This window comes from Protopterus annectens, chromosome 11.part0 (assembly GCF_019279795.1).
Source record: "Protopterus annectens isolate FY-2018-M chromosome 11.part0, PAN1.0, whole genome shotgun sequence".
Taxonomy (NCBI): Eukaryota; Metazoa; Chordata; order Ceratodontiformes; family Protopteridae; genus Protopterus; species Protopterus annectens.
Window position 1 is genome coordinate 243,692,512 of NC_056745.1, and position 16,749 is coordinate 243,709,260.

Here is a 16,749-nt window from a genome sequence, read left to right on the forward strand (position 1 = left end):
TCTTGTTCTGCTGATGATCAGGGTTAGACTAGTGGCCTAAAAATCGAGGGACTGTTTTTTGGAGAGACGTTTGTTTGTTTGCCTCTCTCTGATGAGAATTGGTCTGTAGGGGCAACAAGAGACTACACATTTGTTTGTTTGCAAACAGGGAAGGACTACCAGATGGGTTCCATCGTGTGAGTGATTGATATCCCCTTCTTGTGCCCATTGCAGTCCCACCACATGGACACATGAAGGAAAGTTAGGCTAATAGAAAAGCATACTGCACTAATATCATATTCTAAGAATGCATTCCAATTTATTTAAGTATTTTCGATTACAGCAGCTATGCTGATGGTATCAAATAACTTGAAACTAAACCATAAAATTAAAAAAGATCTTCACAAAGGACTTTTTTCATATTATAGATTTTTTGCATTACACAGTTTGTGAGGTCTGCGGTGGGAGTGACGGATGCGTTTAAGGTGGAGGTGGGATTACATCAAGGATAAGCTCTGAGCCCTTTCTTATTTGCAATGGTGATAGACAGGTTGACAGACGAGATCAGACAGGAGTCCCCATGGACTGTGATGTTTGCATATGACATTGTGATCTGTAGTGAGAGTAGGGAACAGGTGGAAGAGACCCTGAAGAGATGGAGATATGCTCTAGAGAGAAGAGGAATGAAGGTCAGCAGGACTAAGACAGAATATATGTGTGTGAATGAGAGGGAGGATAGAGGAATGGTGAGAATGCAAGGAGTAGAGGTGGTGAAGGTGGATGTGTTTAAATACTTGGGATCAATAGTTCAGAGTAATGTTGAGTGTGGAAGAGAGATGAAGAAGAGAGTACAGGCAGGATGGAGTGGGTGGAGAAGAGTGTCAGGAGTGATTTGTGACAGACGAGTACCAGTAAGAGTGAAAGGGAAGATCTGCAAGAGGGTAGTTAGGCCAGCTGTGTTATATGGGTTGGAGACAGTGGCACTGACAAAAAGACAGGAGTTAGAGCTGGATGTGGCAGAGTTAAAGATGTTATGATTTCCAATGGGTGTGACGAGGGTGGACAGGATTAGGCATAAGTATATTAGAGGGTCAGCCCAGGTTGGAAGGTTTGGAGACAACGCTAGAGAGGCAAGGTTATGTTGGTTTGGACATGTGCTGAGGAGGGGTGCTGAGTATATTGGGAAAAAGATGCTAAGGATAAAGCCACCAGGTAACAGGAAAAGAGGAAGGCCTAAGATAAGGTTTATGGATGTGGTGAGAGAGGACATGCAGGTGGTTTGTGTGACAGAGCAAGATGCAGAGGACAGGAAGAAATGGAAACAGATTATCCGCTGTGGGTTCCCCTAATGGGAACAGCCGAAAGAAGATGATGGCACAGTTTGTTTGTTGACAGTTCAGCTTAATCACCACAGGATTCTCAGAAGCAAGCCTTGCAAGCTTATTCAGCATGAGAAACATTTTTCCTGAAGTGAGATGTGTTTGTACAAGGAATTTGTCACCATCCTTAAACTCCCATAGTAGGCATAACAGTGTGATTAATTCAAAGCATAGCTTTTCCTAGTATTTGGAAGAAATATTAAAAGACAGTATCCATTTACCCTTACAAACATCAAGATAAATGCTTGTATTTATTGTGTGTTCAACATAATCATGGCCATATCTATGTAAAAATAGGTATACTTGAACTTAATTAGGCTCACATCATTTACCTTTAGTAGTTAAAGTGACACTTAATTGCAGTCATATTCATCAATATATGGCAAAATGAAACTCGATTTTCATACTGCCTTATGTGAAATGTAGCAAACATATTTTTGCAGGAGGTGGGCAAGTCTTTCTTCACCATACAAAACAGGAGGTAGGAAAGTCTTTCTGCACCACACAAACAGGGGACTATGCTTTCATGACTCATTATTTGACATCACAAAGACTTTTTTTTGGCGGAGAGAGGATTACAAATATACCTTCTTCCCTGAGGTTTCTGAGGTTTTATGTTCTTGGAGTTTTATATACCAGTGGAGGTGCAGGGCTTGTGCCTGCAAAAACTGTGTTACAGCTTTATTGTATCCTGCTCATGCTCCTTCTAGGATCATTTCAGATAAGCTATTCTAGTCATTAGAACAGTGACTAGGTATATCTGTGAAGAGACACTTCATTAAATAATTAATAATTATTAAATTAATGAAGTGGGTTTCAGCAGGTTGGCCTTCAGTAAGTTAAAGCAGGCATATGAAAATTGCTTATGAATAAATTGAGGTATGCAGTTTGGGAATATAAATCCTTCACAGTGGTCAAATTAAACCATATGTAAAACATGAGTATACAATTTTCAGAGTGCTGATCTCTATAAAATGAGTGATATTTTATGTATATAATTTTTGTTGTTGTTAATGAGCAAAATAGGCATACAAAGTAACATTTTATCTTAACTTTATTTATTTATTATTTATTGAATGTATTTACCAGGGTAGAGTACTGATCAGTGTGATAGTGTGAATTACTGTAAAACAAAATAATAGCAGGATATCGTAAACACAGAAGTTGCAGAACTTATTCAGTAGTTAGTAAACTTTGTATAAAATGATTGGCATTTTTGTGCACATACTTTCTATTTTTATTTTTGGAAACTGCAACATTTAAAAAAAAACTTTTTGCATGACTTTAAATAAATAAATAGGAATCCAGATAAACAGATAAAAAATTTTAAAATGAAGAAAAATGCAGATCTAGTATGAATGCAAACGTTCTATAGAATGAGATGCATTTCTATAGAATGAGATGGATTTCATCTGAAGTTGGATTTTATAAACAGATAAAAATTTTAAAATGAAGAAAAATGCAGGTCTAGTATGAATGCAAACGTTCTATAGAATGAGATGCATTTCTATAGAATGAGATGGGTTTCATCTGCAGTTGGATTTTATACTTGTTTTGCATCTGCAAAAAAAAAAAAACGTTTTTTACAATTACAGTACACTTTTAGAATGTGAAATAATGAACACAATCTACCCTTTAAAGTAAACGTATGTATTTACGTTTGTATTAGAAATAGAATACGTAGGATTCGGAGGGTGGATGCGGTTTTTATTTTTATGTCTTGTTATTTTACTGTTCATGAAATAAAATAAATTGTACAATACCTCCATAACATGAATAAAAAACATATTGAAGTTCTGAACCCCACCACATTTATATGTATGCTGAAGTAACCCTCCCAAACAAGCACAGACACATGAAGATAGCTAATAAAACTAACATAGAAGAAGGTAGGCTGTGGTGATCTGATTGTCTTTATAAATACATTGTTAGAGTTAACACAACAATAAATGTGATAATGTATAAAATGGGTACATTGGAATATGAATTTTATTAAATACTGATACCAGCCTAAAATCCAGTCCCTGTGTCTGAAGTGGAAGTAAAATATGATACAGTGTTATGTAGTCTATGTACGTTTTCCTCATTTTTGATTTTTTATTTTTCTGCCTTTGAATCATTTATGCAATTGCTGACATGAAAGATTGACTCAATCTTTTTGTTATTTCTAATATTTTTAAGTCAATAGTGCCCTTTAAGTAACGTGCATAATTTTGTAATGTGCTGTTATTTTTATGAAGATTTTGTTTGTTAGAATTGTTACTTCAAGTCACCCATTACATCATTCATAATTTGTGTAGGGGGTATAAAGCCTGTTATGTTCTTATGCAGCTTTGGCTTTGAAGGGATTTACTTAAGTTCTTATACATATTTGACGTTAAAGAGATTCACATCAGATACAGTTCAAGTCCAAAGGAAACAAGCTGATGAAATAGTTAAATTAATTTAAAAGTTCATATGTTTTCATCTCTCAACAAAATATTAAATCTTTAGACAAAAATTGCAGATAAAAAGGAAAATTTCTAAACATATGATAAGTACTATTAAATGGAGAAGAACACATTTGCAACCATAATGCTTAATATTTTATTACTTTTAAAGTCTCTCAGCTTCCTTATCACTTGAAATAAGCATAGAGCTGCATTTAAAGATCAACTCAATATTTAAGATTTGTGTATTATCTTGAAGTATTGCAAATATTCTCATAATTGTAGTGTTTTTATTGCTTTTATTTTATTGAAAAATGCTTGGACTCAAGCACCTAAATCATTAAATTTAAACATAAGTTATAAGACATGGTATTGTTCTTATAACTTTTTAACTTTCTATGTTCATCCGTCATATCTTTTAATTCCTCTGCTCTGCTCTCAAAGCTGTAAAAAAACATCCAAATGAGCTTTTATCAGAATCATTGTTGCTCCTGCAGCAGCTTTGGAAAACCTGTGATTTAGGATAATAAATTGCCCTTCATGCACCATCCTTTGTTTCTTATTCACTTACTTCAGTCTTTTTCAGGATGACTGTTGTAAGTATAACCCTTTTATTTCTGCCAGAAAACACATGATAATTCAGGAGAGAGCTGAAATCATTTCATAAGTTTGTAAGTAAGTACTAGGCAATTAGTGTGCAGACCATTACAAACCCAACTAATAAACCATATTCAAAAGTTCTCTGGAGCCTCAAGGAGGACAACAGAAGGCAGACAAGGGGAGAATTTGTGGCTGCTTCATCCAGTTATCTAAGTTTACCTTCAAGGTGCCTAGAGTGCTACTCTGCTTGACATATAGTAAAAGTTTGTTCCAAAGGTGATGATGTATTGAGATATGAAGCTGTTGTGCCATTGTGGCTTATTTGTTTGCTGATGAAGGCTTAGTTCATTTAACCAAGTGTTTAAGGAACTATTTGCTCTGTGAAGGAAAAAAAGGTCAAAGAAAGTTCGATCTTTGATGGCTCAAAAGTCTGTTTTCCTTTTGTTAAGAAAACTACTTTGGCACTTTTAAGTCCAGTGTTTCACTTTCACTTTCTTTTGCTAGTAATGCAGTAGTTGCTTTGGGTACCTCTGAGGAGTCATCCTCATAGCTGGCAGACCACCTTTCCCAACAGAATTAGTTACAGCAGCACACGTATAATTCTATATCCAGCCTATGTCCTTGTGCAAGTAACATAACCATGTGGTGATCTTGGATTGTCCTGAAAAGAGATACTTGTGCTTATTGAATTTGTACTGTTAAATAAATAAAATATAAAAGGCTCAAGTTATGGCTTTTCAGTGAGTTCAGCATTGCTGTAATACATACAGAAGCAGCTCTTGTCAAATTTTGTTTCTGATAATCTTGACACCAGAGCCTGTTAACATCTGTGGTATGGATCTAGGTGGCTGACACAGCTATAGGAGCAGTTTTTTAGATTAGCCTGAAATTTGGTCTTTCAGCCATTGTGTTTCCAACCAAAGTGGCAGTAGTTTTAAGTTTGGATTCAATCTCGGATTTTGTTGAAAAGAAACATTTTGTAGAGAGGGTTTAGAATGGTGCCCATTATTAACCACATTTGAGGGATTAAAACATATGACTTATCAGGATGGCATCAAAGACTTAAATCTGCTCTTGTGTTTTAAATGACAGCTTTCACACCAGAGATGTCTTTACTGCATCCTAGTACTGTGGTTCTTCAAGAGTGCCCCCTTTCAGTTCATGCACTGTTTATATTTCTGATATTTTGTCTCTGGTATAATCAGCTCATACCCATCTTGTACAGCTGAATTCATTATTTTATTTATTTATTTCCGTTTGTTTACCAGCAACAACTAGACTGAGCTAAAAGCCCATTTTCAGTAGATACCCTGGAGGAAGGGAAAGCTCCACTGTTGTACAACAGAACTATCAACAACAACAAAGAAAAGTCAACTGTACATAGACATTCTTGAATGCATATAAAACAATTACAAAATACACAGTTCACATATAGAAAGCATCACTAGTAAAGGTTATAAATACATCAATAATATATGGCAACGGCTGACTATAAGGTTAAGGATGTCAATGGTGTAGCAGTTAAAGGAAACAGAGTAAAAGAAGGAGAAACTAGGATAAATAGGGGTTGGAAATATGATAGATGAAGATAAAATTCTAGTATAAGGATAGGTCAAAATGAAAGTTAGGTAATCTTTTAGATTGTACAGAAATGTTTTATGTTTCCTCTTATGCATATGGTCTGGGGGAATGGAATGCCACAGCTTGGCTGCATGAATAAAGTGCAAAAAGCCCTCAAAGTCTTTGTTTGATTTGACAACTTTGTGAGTTTTTGGGTCTGAGATCTTAAGTCTCTGCAAGGCTTATGTTTTGGAAGTTGGTTAGAGATGGGTGAGTATCTGATGGGTTCATATAGAATCCTATGTGTGTTTTTTATTTAATTAAATGTTAAAAGATGTTATAGCTCTAGCCAATGAATCTTTTATTTATTTTATTTTTTATTTTACATTTGTTAACCGGGAAAGTCCGACTGGATACAGGTCCATTTTCAGTGGAGGCCCGGGGAGAAAAGCTCCAAATGTACAAATACAAGTGTAAATACAGTGAAATTATTACAGTGAGGTATCACAAAACTGTCATTTGTTTAAAGATATGTACACACAGCTACATGTTTTTCTCAGATACACACAGCAAAGGTTGGAAGCAAGTAGCTGAGAAAGAAATAGTTAAAGACCTCATCTGAAAAAGGAAAACCCATATAATAAGGTGGTTATCATACATGGTGAAGTGTTAACTTTAAATCTTTCCAGTAGGTGGGTGATGCACAGAATTTTAAACGGTTAGAGAGTCAGAGCTTTATTCTTGTAATGAGGTTCTCATTTATGAATTATGTTTGAGTGGGGGTTAGTCAGGGTTTGTACAGGGACAAAGCCACTGCATTTTTAGGTATTTCCTAAGGGATTTTTTGAATTGGGATAAAGGGGGGTCAGTGGTGAGTTCCGCAGGAACTAGGTTCCAGTTTTTACTGGCAGAGTTGGAGAATAGTGAATCACCAGCTGAATTGTTGGTTTTAACAGTTTGCGCTAGCAATTTTTTGGAAGAGTGAAGGGATTTTAGGTTACTGTAGGGGGTAATAATATTTTTCAATATGGGTGTACTGTCTGGTTGGTAGAGGATTTTGTGAACAACTATTAGTTGGTTATATTGCAGTTGATAGGGTAGTTCAAGCCAGTCTAATGATTGAAGGTTAAGGCAGTGATGGGTTCTATAAGCTGATCCTGTGGCAAATCTGGCAATGTTATTGTAGCACCTAGTAAATTTATTGAGGCTTGATTTGCTTAGGTTTACGAAGATGGGTGAGGCATAAAGAATGGTCGATAGCAGATGTGTAAGGGCAATAACAGTTCTAGCAGATGGGGTTAGGAATGGTTTAATCCTGTATAAAGAGCCTAATTTTTTATTAACTGTTTTAATAGTTTTGTCTATGTGGGCATCAAACTTGAGGTTGTCGTCACTGTTTACTCCCAGTAGTTTAGTACTAGGTTCTGGGGAAATTATGGTACCATTGTTAGATATTATGGTGAGAGGTGGTGAGGGGACCTTGCAAGTGGGGGAGAAGAGTAATAGTTTGGTTTTATTTGGGTTTAATAGTAGTTGGCGACCAGTAAGCCAGTTCTCTACTTTTTTTTAAAGTGATTTGGGACAAGGATTGTAAATCTGTGGAGGAGGTGGCAGAGCAGATTAGGGTTGAGTCATCTGCATACTGAATACAAGTTGCATCAAGGATGACTTTGTACAGGTCATTAATGAATATGGAGAATAGGAGGGGACCTAATCTAGATCCCTGTGGGACTCCAAGGGTGACTGGTAAAAGGGGCGATAGGTTATTCTTCCATAGTACAGCTTGTTGTCTGTCACTTAGGTAAGAATGAAACCAGGTAATTGCTAAGTTATGTATGGAGAGTGATTTTAATGTGTTTAAGAGTAGCTGGTGATTTACCATATCAAATGCCTTGGATAGGTCACGGAAGAGGGCTGATTGTTATTATTATGGTTTTGATTTATTGTATGGGAGAAGGAGAGAAGGGCTGAGGTTGTACTATGACAAAGTCTAAATCAGTGCTGGGAGGGGGCTAGAAGAGTGTTTTGATTCAGATAGGCAAGAAATTGGTTGTGGATACATTTTTCTATTATTTTAGCCAAGGGAGACAGAATGGCTGTAGGCCTATAATTTGAAAGTTCAGTGGAATCCCTCCCTTTATGAAGAGGAACAATGTGGGAGATTTTCCAGATTTGGGGGATATAGGCTTCGTGGATAGTTCTATTGATTAAAATTGATACGGGGTATGCTATTTCATTAGCGACTTTTTGGAGATATTCTGCAGGTAGTAGGTCTGCTGAAAGGGTGGTGGATTTCAGTTTTTTAAGTAGGGACTTAATAAAAGATGTTGGTACTGGATCAAGCTTAAAGGGGATCTTATTATCAGGTGTGGGGTTGGTGGTACTTTGGGTATAGGGATATAGCTTGCTGGCTAGGGGTTGCACGGTTTCTATAAGTGTTAAAGGTGTTAGCAACAATTTTAGGAGGTTGTTGGAGGGTAGTTAAGGCGGTGCAGGTAGGGGTAGTTGATTGGCCTGGGTGAAGTTTGTTTATGCCTGACCAGAATTTTTGTGGTTGATTTTGGTGCTTTTGTTGCAGATTACAGTAGTAATTCTTATTGTCTAGCATAATGGACTTCTTTGTGTAATTTCTCAGCTGTTTATATATAAGGTGGTTGTTTGGGGATTTAGTGGTTTTCCAGGAGGTCCACGCTTTGTTTCTGCTAATAATTTTTTGTCTTGTATCATTGGACAGCCATTGTGCTACTTTGTTATTGGTTCTAATAGTGCATGGGGGAGCATGGTTATCCAGGATAGCAAGAAATGTAGAGTTAAAGTATGAGATCGCTTCATCTGGTGGAAGTAGCCATAGGTTGGACCAGTCACATGTGTTAAGTTCATTCTGAAATTTAGTCTGAATAAAGTTCTTACAAATTCTAACGGTTTTAAAGGAAGATTGTTGAGGGATGTCATTTCTTTTTCTGATTATATAGGTCAGGAAGTGATCACTAAAGTCCTCAGGTAGGGTGCCTGTTTTATATATCTGGGGTAGGTTAATTATTAATATCCAGTCTAGGATACTTTCCTTTTTGTTAGGCTTATTGATTCTGGTTGTGGAAGATATCATCTGGGAGAAGCCATGCAAATTTATATGGGTGGAGGGGGAAGTCTGAAGAGCAAGTATTCCAGTCGATATTAACAACTTCGAGAATAATAGTTTCCTAGGGGCAGTTGGTGGAGAGCCATTGGAGGATACCCTCCAAGGTATTTGTGTTGTCACCTAGGGGAATATAGATACATGCAATGTTTATAGATATGCGTTTGTTGAGTTGGAGCTTTGTGATGAAAACAAGGCATTTGGGGTACTAGTTTTGGAAACTTCCAGAGTGGATTTATACAAGATGACTACCCCCCTCATTTCTTAGAGATGCGATCAAGTCTTAATATATTGTACCCTGGGGGTATAATCTCATTATCAATGGTAGTAGGCTTGAGCCAGGTCTAGGTAAGGCATAGTATATCAGGGGAGTGGACAACCAGGAGGGCATGTAAGTAGTGAATTTTCTTGTTTATACTTCTAATGTTTAGGTGACACACTATGAGTGAGTTGGGGGGGGGGCATTGTTTGAGTTTTGTATGCTAGTATGGGTGTTATTTGTGGGGCTGATAGTAACAGGTGGGGTTGGGCCTGGGTTAGGGTGGATGTCACCATCCACTATGAGGTTAGGTAGTAATCTAATAGCAAGTTTCTGGAGTTTTAATAAGAGTTTGTGGTAGTATTTAGTTCTAGGATTAATATATGAAGCACAAATGGGATGTTGAGTTTTTTCATTAGAAGAGTTTGAGGGGTGGGGTAGTGGTTGGTTAGAATTATGTGGCTGATTAGTAGTACTGGTTTTGGTTCTAGGGTAGTGGGTGCCAGGGAGGTGTTGGTATTCATAGGCTGTGAGAAGATCGAGAATTATAAGTGGGGGTATTAGGCAGTAAATAGGATTAGAGTTTGAAGATTTGTTGAAAGTATGTGGAGGTATTGTAGGGGTATTTGATTAATGCTTGTTTAAAATAGGGTTGGGGTGTTTATAATTAGCATATAGTGATAGACTGGAGAGAGTTTGAGTAATAGACTGGGTCCTGTGAATGATTGGTTAATGCTGATTGATTCTGATGAGTGAGAGTGGTGTCAGATGAGGGGGAGTGCCAAGGTGATAATAAGTGTAGGACAACTGGGGGCGGGTGAGAATTGGGGGCAGGGTAGGGGAGCGGAGGGTAGAGCCAAAAGAAGAAGATCGAGGAGAACAATCAATCAGTGGAATGCTGAAGTCTGAAGGTAAGTGTGGTGAGATATATAAGAAGGTAAGAGGCTTAAAAGATAGAAGTGGGATTATAGCAGAGTGATATAAGGAAATATTTGTATGGTTATATTGGGACCACAGTGTGAGAGAGAACAATAATAAAGAGATGACTAAAAACTATGTTAGGGGGATTCGATGAAGAGTAGGTAAAGGGATTTGGAGACCCTAAAGCTAATAGTATGGAGCCACCTAGGGGGCAGGTGGGGTACTTGGCTGCACTAATAGTATGGAGCCACCTAAAGGGCAGTGGGCTACTTACATGCAAGCACACTACTGGGGATTCCTATGAAGCAAGGCAGAAAAGCTAAGTCAAAAGATGGTGCCTTTCTACATCAGGCTTTTTGATACTTCTGTAATTAAGCAGGAGGGGGAGGTGTGCAGGTTCAAGTTGGGGGAGGGGGGTAGACACAAAAATCTTATGAAGTTCTTTACAATGATGAGTTTTGTTGAGGACATTAACATATTTTGCAGGTTTATTGCAGATCAGAATTTGGAATATTAATAAGGATAGAGAGCACATAAAATAAAGTAGGTAGTTATGAGAGTTTGAATGCTATTTAATTGTTGTAGAGCATACATGACATTTATTTTCATTTTTCAGGTTATATAGTCAATATGTTTCATAAAGGATAATTTATGATTTATGAATATACCTAAAGTTTGGCAAAAGAGACTTATTCAATCAGTGTGTTATCTTGTGAAGTAATTGAGATTTCGTTGGAGCCAAATATGAGTAGTTTAGTTTTATTGATGTTTAATAAAAAAAATTAGGCTATTAAGCCTGTGTTCCAGGCTTTCAAGGATGCCCTTACTGTGAAATTACATTAGCATACTTGTAAGTCTATTCCATTTTCGCAATGTATTGCAGCACTTAAGTAGCCTAATTTATTTTATTTAATTCTTTTTAAATTGTTTATATCTTGTTTTTACTGTTGGTAAATCTGTGTCATTTTACTGCAGTTGATTCCACCTTAAGCATAGCACTAGATGTAGTATGTAGCTTAATTCATCTGTAAAATGTCAGTTTCAGAATTTTAACTGCTTCAGACATCTGTTGTACATGAGCTCTATAAGTGAACATTTTGTAGTTTTTGTTTCCAGAAGGAGGTCCTATATTGTTTTCAGGAATGAGTACACAGTTTACATCCATGGTAGTTTCACCACTTTCATTTACCATACTGGTCAGTTGAAGATTTTGTTTCATTGGTGGATATAAATATTTAGCCAAAAATATCTCTGTCACATTAGATGCTCAGCTGGTCAGTACAGCAAACAAATTAATGCATCTCTCAAAAATTAATCTCTTTAAACATATGAGTTGGTTGAGTAAGTGGCATTTTCACCTCAGTGTGAAAGATTCTTTAGTTCATTTCATGACCAGGGTGCCTTATCTACAGAATCGGCATTTCCCCCTTCATCATCACAAATTTTCTGTGGGTGTTCCAGTTTCATCCTGCTTCCCTAAGACACACAGTAGTTGAATGGGTGATCTCCATATTACTGTAGGTGTACATGAGATGTGTATTCTGTATTTCATTTTACATTTGTTAACTGGGTAAGTGAACTAGTCCAAAGACGCTTTGCAGCCACAACCCAGGCCAAAGTTGTAGGAGAATTATATACAATTCTTAGGTAAGAATATCAACAAAAATATAAATAATGTTTACAGCAATATACAGTGCACAGAAATCAAGTCACTAATAATGTAGACATAAATATATAATGTACAAGAATTATAGAAGGCATTGACAGGAATTGGAAATCTTCAAAACCATTGTCATTTAGACATTATGAGGGTACATCACGTTACTTTTCCATAAAAATTTATATCATTTTAAAGCTGTAGTACCTAAAATTTAACAGGCAGGGATCAATGTTTGGTAATAGTATGAAGTGAAAATGTTTTTAGATCTAACTTTGTGCTGTACAATAGATCAGTGCCCTTTCCAGTGTGAATTTCAATGCCTTGCACCTATTGGTTGCCAGGATAGACTCTGGTGTCCCAATGATGCTGACAAATTTAAAGCTAATTATCAGAAAATAGGAGGATGGATGGTATATGGTGGCAAGAACTGAGAACAGCAGAAGAGCTATGGGTCTTTATTAAGAAAAGAACAAGGAAGTGATTGAAATCCTGTATTGAAAGACGTGGGAGCTTGGGGAGTGGACAACCCTCCTTGCTAAAAGACGGTAGGACAGGCTGGTAATGAAAACAGAAAGGATTGTGGAAAAATAAGAAGTGGAAGGGAGGATGTGAAAAGGCCACAGGGATGCCAAAAAGAAGTAATAAAGCTCATCCAGGTTAAAGAAGGATATGGCAAGAGGCTTGAGGTGAATAGAATACACTTTTGAGATATTGTGAGGAACACAGGAAAATCAGGCAGATTGCTCATTTGAAACAGAATGGAGGAAAGTTCAGTAATGCTGCATATCCATCAGAATTGCTCATTGATTTCTTCTCCTCTGTTTGTTAGGAGTAGCAAAAAAATGGTACCAACACAGGATGCTCGGGCAGGTGTAGAATGGGACAAAATGTAACAAATAGAAGCGTGACCAGGAAACATACCTCTTAGTTGTCAAGATTTTCACAGAATGTCCAGATTTTTGCCTCATATTTTTGGTCTATTTCTCATAAAATTTGTGGTTTTCTGACAAATCACTGGGATGATCTGAGAATTGAACTTACTAAGGAATGAGGGTCTATATTATGAATTTGAAGCTATGAAAGAATTTGCAGAAGTGGCCGTTCGATATTTACTGCTTTTGCTGTTTAGGTGTCGATCTTTAGGTATTCAATTACCTAAAGTTTCGATCACCTAATATAGACCCATAGACCCAATAATTACATACATTTAAGTTTCAGACTTCAAATCCCTCAGAAAATGTATGCTAACACAAACCCTGTTACTCTAGCAACTTCCTAGGTTCCTAAGTGCAATATTTAAAATCTGTCCATATTTTTGGGCATTTGCCCCCCCCCCCCCCCAATTATGTCAGACTTTGTCCAGATTTGAGAGGTATGCCAGGAAAGAAGTAGAAAAGAAGCTCATTTATTTGATTAAATAAGACATAATGTCTAGATGAGCTGCTTTCCAGAGTATTAAGAAAGCTGGTAGGATTGCTGCGTGACCCACTGTAAAAAAAATAGTTCCTTCATAGAAGTGGTGAAGCAAAACTGTATACTGATGACCGAGGTTTTGTTGTTTAAAGATTCCTGTAGGAAGAAATCTATAGACCTGCTACTCCTTTCCATGCTGTCAGTCTTTGACAATATGGCTTTATACAGTATACCTTGCCAGTCCATTTTGATGTATTTCTGTGAGTGAGTCACCACTAAGGGGGACCCTTTGAATGCCCTGTATCTATGTTTTATTTATTTGCATTTGTAAACCGAGAGCCCAGCTGGGAAAACACCATTTTCACTTGAGGTCTGTGAAGAAAAGCTCCATATTATAAAATTTTACAGTTTCAACACAATGTGTGGGAATCATTCACAGATGCATAAATAGATAGAGAATCACAAAATATATAAAGAGATATTCTAACATACTTAACATTATGTAAGAAATACAGTATTGGCATTCTCACACAATTCAGTTAATTAGTTAGCACTAACTCCACAAGTAGCATTGCTTTTGATTCATAGCCAGCTGCATACTGGTTAGCACAGATAAGATTTAGTCAGTACTGATTGTTGTCAGTGTTGTTGAAGACTATAACAATTTCAGATAGGATAGTGTGTAAAGGTATTCATGTGTTTGCATTACTTGGGTGGACTGCATTAAAAATGATTACTTAAAGTAAAACAATTAGAAGAAATGCCACTCCATCTAAGTAGCAAGTGGGTGTTTGTTTATGTGGAGGTTAGGGGGACAGATTGCTTGGGGTGTAAGTCTGGGGAAGTCGAGTGACAGCAAGATTAGCTTGTGATAATAAATATGAGTAAGATGGTGGAAGTGAGAAGTGAGGACATGTGTTACATCACAGCAAGTCACATATTCGCAGTTTCAGTTTGAAAATAAATATCACTCCATGGTCTTTTTAAATTACCTTTTGAACTATGGTAGACAGATGCCTGATTTTGTCAGGAAAATGATTTCATTGTTTGGTTACAGTGTTAGGAAAGCAGTGTCTCTGTAATGAATTTTTTAATCTTAAGGACTGTACCAAGTGCTGTTTTTGACAAATAGAGGCTATGGTAGAATTTATGCCATTTGCAAATAACTATAAAGAAAAAGGTGGGACATCTATCTAGTCTGCAGTAACTTTGTAGCCATTTTTCTAAATTACAGTGACATTGGGTACTGCTAGTACTGTACTAGGGGCACTGTTATACTGGGAAATGCAGTAATGGGTGACCTAGTGCAGTTAGTTGTAAATTCAGCATTGTGGTTATATACTTGGACTTCAGTAAAGCCTAGGACAATACACCTAACGTTGGGAAGAACATTAAGCATTATGAAGTGAAACTCAAAATGGTGACCAGACTGTATGAAGTGGAAACTGAAGTAGAGTTTGATGGTGAGATTGGGAATATCCGGAGATAATTCAATATGTTGTGGAGTGCCACAGTGTCCAGCACCAGAGCTAGCCCTCCTTAGTATATGTGTGTGATACTTCACACTGTATTTGAAAAATAAAATCAGCATTCATAGTGATGATAAAATATTTTTATGATCATCACAAATGGGGGAGCTAGCCTCTAGAGAATATAGAAGTGTTTATATAATATGCCAGGGTTTGTTTTTGAAAGGAAGTTAATGACTGGGTTCTTCTTGTGTCTATAAGGGAAGGGGAAGCTGTTGAAAGTGTTTTGTACTGTGTAGTGATGACAAAATAATTTTATGGTAATCACAAATGCCGGAGCTAGTTACCATATGTAAGTGTAATATGTATACATCTTCTTCTTCTTTCGGCTTTTCCCGGTTAGGGGTTGCCACAGTGGATCACCTGTCTGCTCATGATTGGCAGTGAAGTTTTATGGTGTTGAGTTGCCAGCCCGGCGCCCAACCTTCACAGAAGGCACACATGCGCACACACTCACACCTAGGGCCAATTTAGAATGTCCAATCTACCTACAGCATGTCTTTGGGATGTGGGAGGAAACCGGAGCACCCGGAGGAAATCCATGTGACCACAGTGAGGACACGCAGATCCCGCACAGAAGGCACCCCAGCCGAGGATCGAACCGGAGAACTTCTTGCTGTGAGGCGGCAACGCTAACCGCTGCACCACCGTGGCTGCCCTTAATAATTAACTGACCAAAGTAAGTAAAAGAAGTTACGTACTCACCATATGTTCCATCTGTATTGTCCATTTTCATTCTTCCTCAACAAATGGGTTCGGATCTGACCCTGGGATCGGACTCTACCATTTTCAATAGATTCTAGGCTCTGAATCCCAAGTGCCTCCCCCACCCACAATGCCCCCGACCACTGCAATACCTTAGACTGAGTTTGCTGCTATTATATATACTATCAGAAAATACAGTAATAATGCTATGACAGAAAAGTGATAGCTGAAAGATCAGGAGTTCAGACAAGAACTATGGCTCCTACCAACAATTCCATTATGTCACTCCCAAAGACATGGACAGGGGGAGGAGGGAGGGAAGTTGAGGAAAAATGAAAATGGACAACACAGATGGAACATTATATGCAACTTCTTTATCTGATGTTCTCATTTTCACTCATTCCTCAATGAAGGGGACAAAGTCTCCAGCTACAGTAACCTTGGGTGGCCTTCATGGAAGGATGTTTTGGTGAAATGCAGAACCAAAGCAGCTCTGGAGATGATGTCCAATTTGTAATGAGTAATTAAAGTATGGGTATTAGACCATGTGGCAGCTACACAAATATCATCAATGGATGCTCTAGCCCAAAAGGCAGTCGATGTAGACAGTGACTTGGTTGATGTGCGTTTGGTTGTCTTGGTAAACTTATGCCTCTCAAGGAATAAAACATTGTTTTTGAAACTAGTTTTCCCATTCTATTATTAGCAAAGGACACAAATACTTGATCAGTTTTCCTAAACTCCTTGGTCTTATGAATATGTATACATATTTCAGGATTAATTTTGTAGGGAAGTTAATGACTGATTACTTCTGCTTGTAAGGAAGCTGTTGGAAAGTGTATAGTGTGTAATGATGATGATATATTGTTATGTTAATAAAAATGGGACGGCTAGTGTTCAGAGAATATATAAATATGTATACAGTATAGCAAGATTATTTTTGAAGGAAAGTTAATGACTGGTTTCTCCTGTTTTAAGTGAATGCTGTTGGAATGTGTTGAGATGAGTGTAGTAATGATAGACTTGGATCCCATCTACGGATAATATATAAGTATACATATTGGGATTATTTTTGAAGGAAAGTAAATGACTGACATTTCTAATTGTAAGGGAAGGTGCTGTGTAATGTGTACTGTAGTGCATTTGTCATGATTTTTTTGTTAGTGATTTTTTTTTATG

At 37.3% G+C, this 16,749-nt stretch overlaps 1 protein-coding gene across 2 annotated transcripts in view; it reads left to right on the forward strand.

Moving 5' to 3' along the window:
• DNAI7 (dynein axonemal intermediate chain 7) overlaps positions 1-16,749 on the forward strand; it is a 1,345,687-nt gene that overhangs the window by 739 nt on the left and 1,328,199 nt on the right. The gene's annotated exons all lie outside the window — the stretch shown is intronic.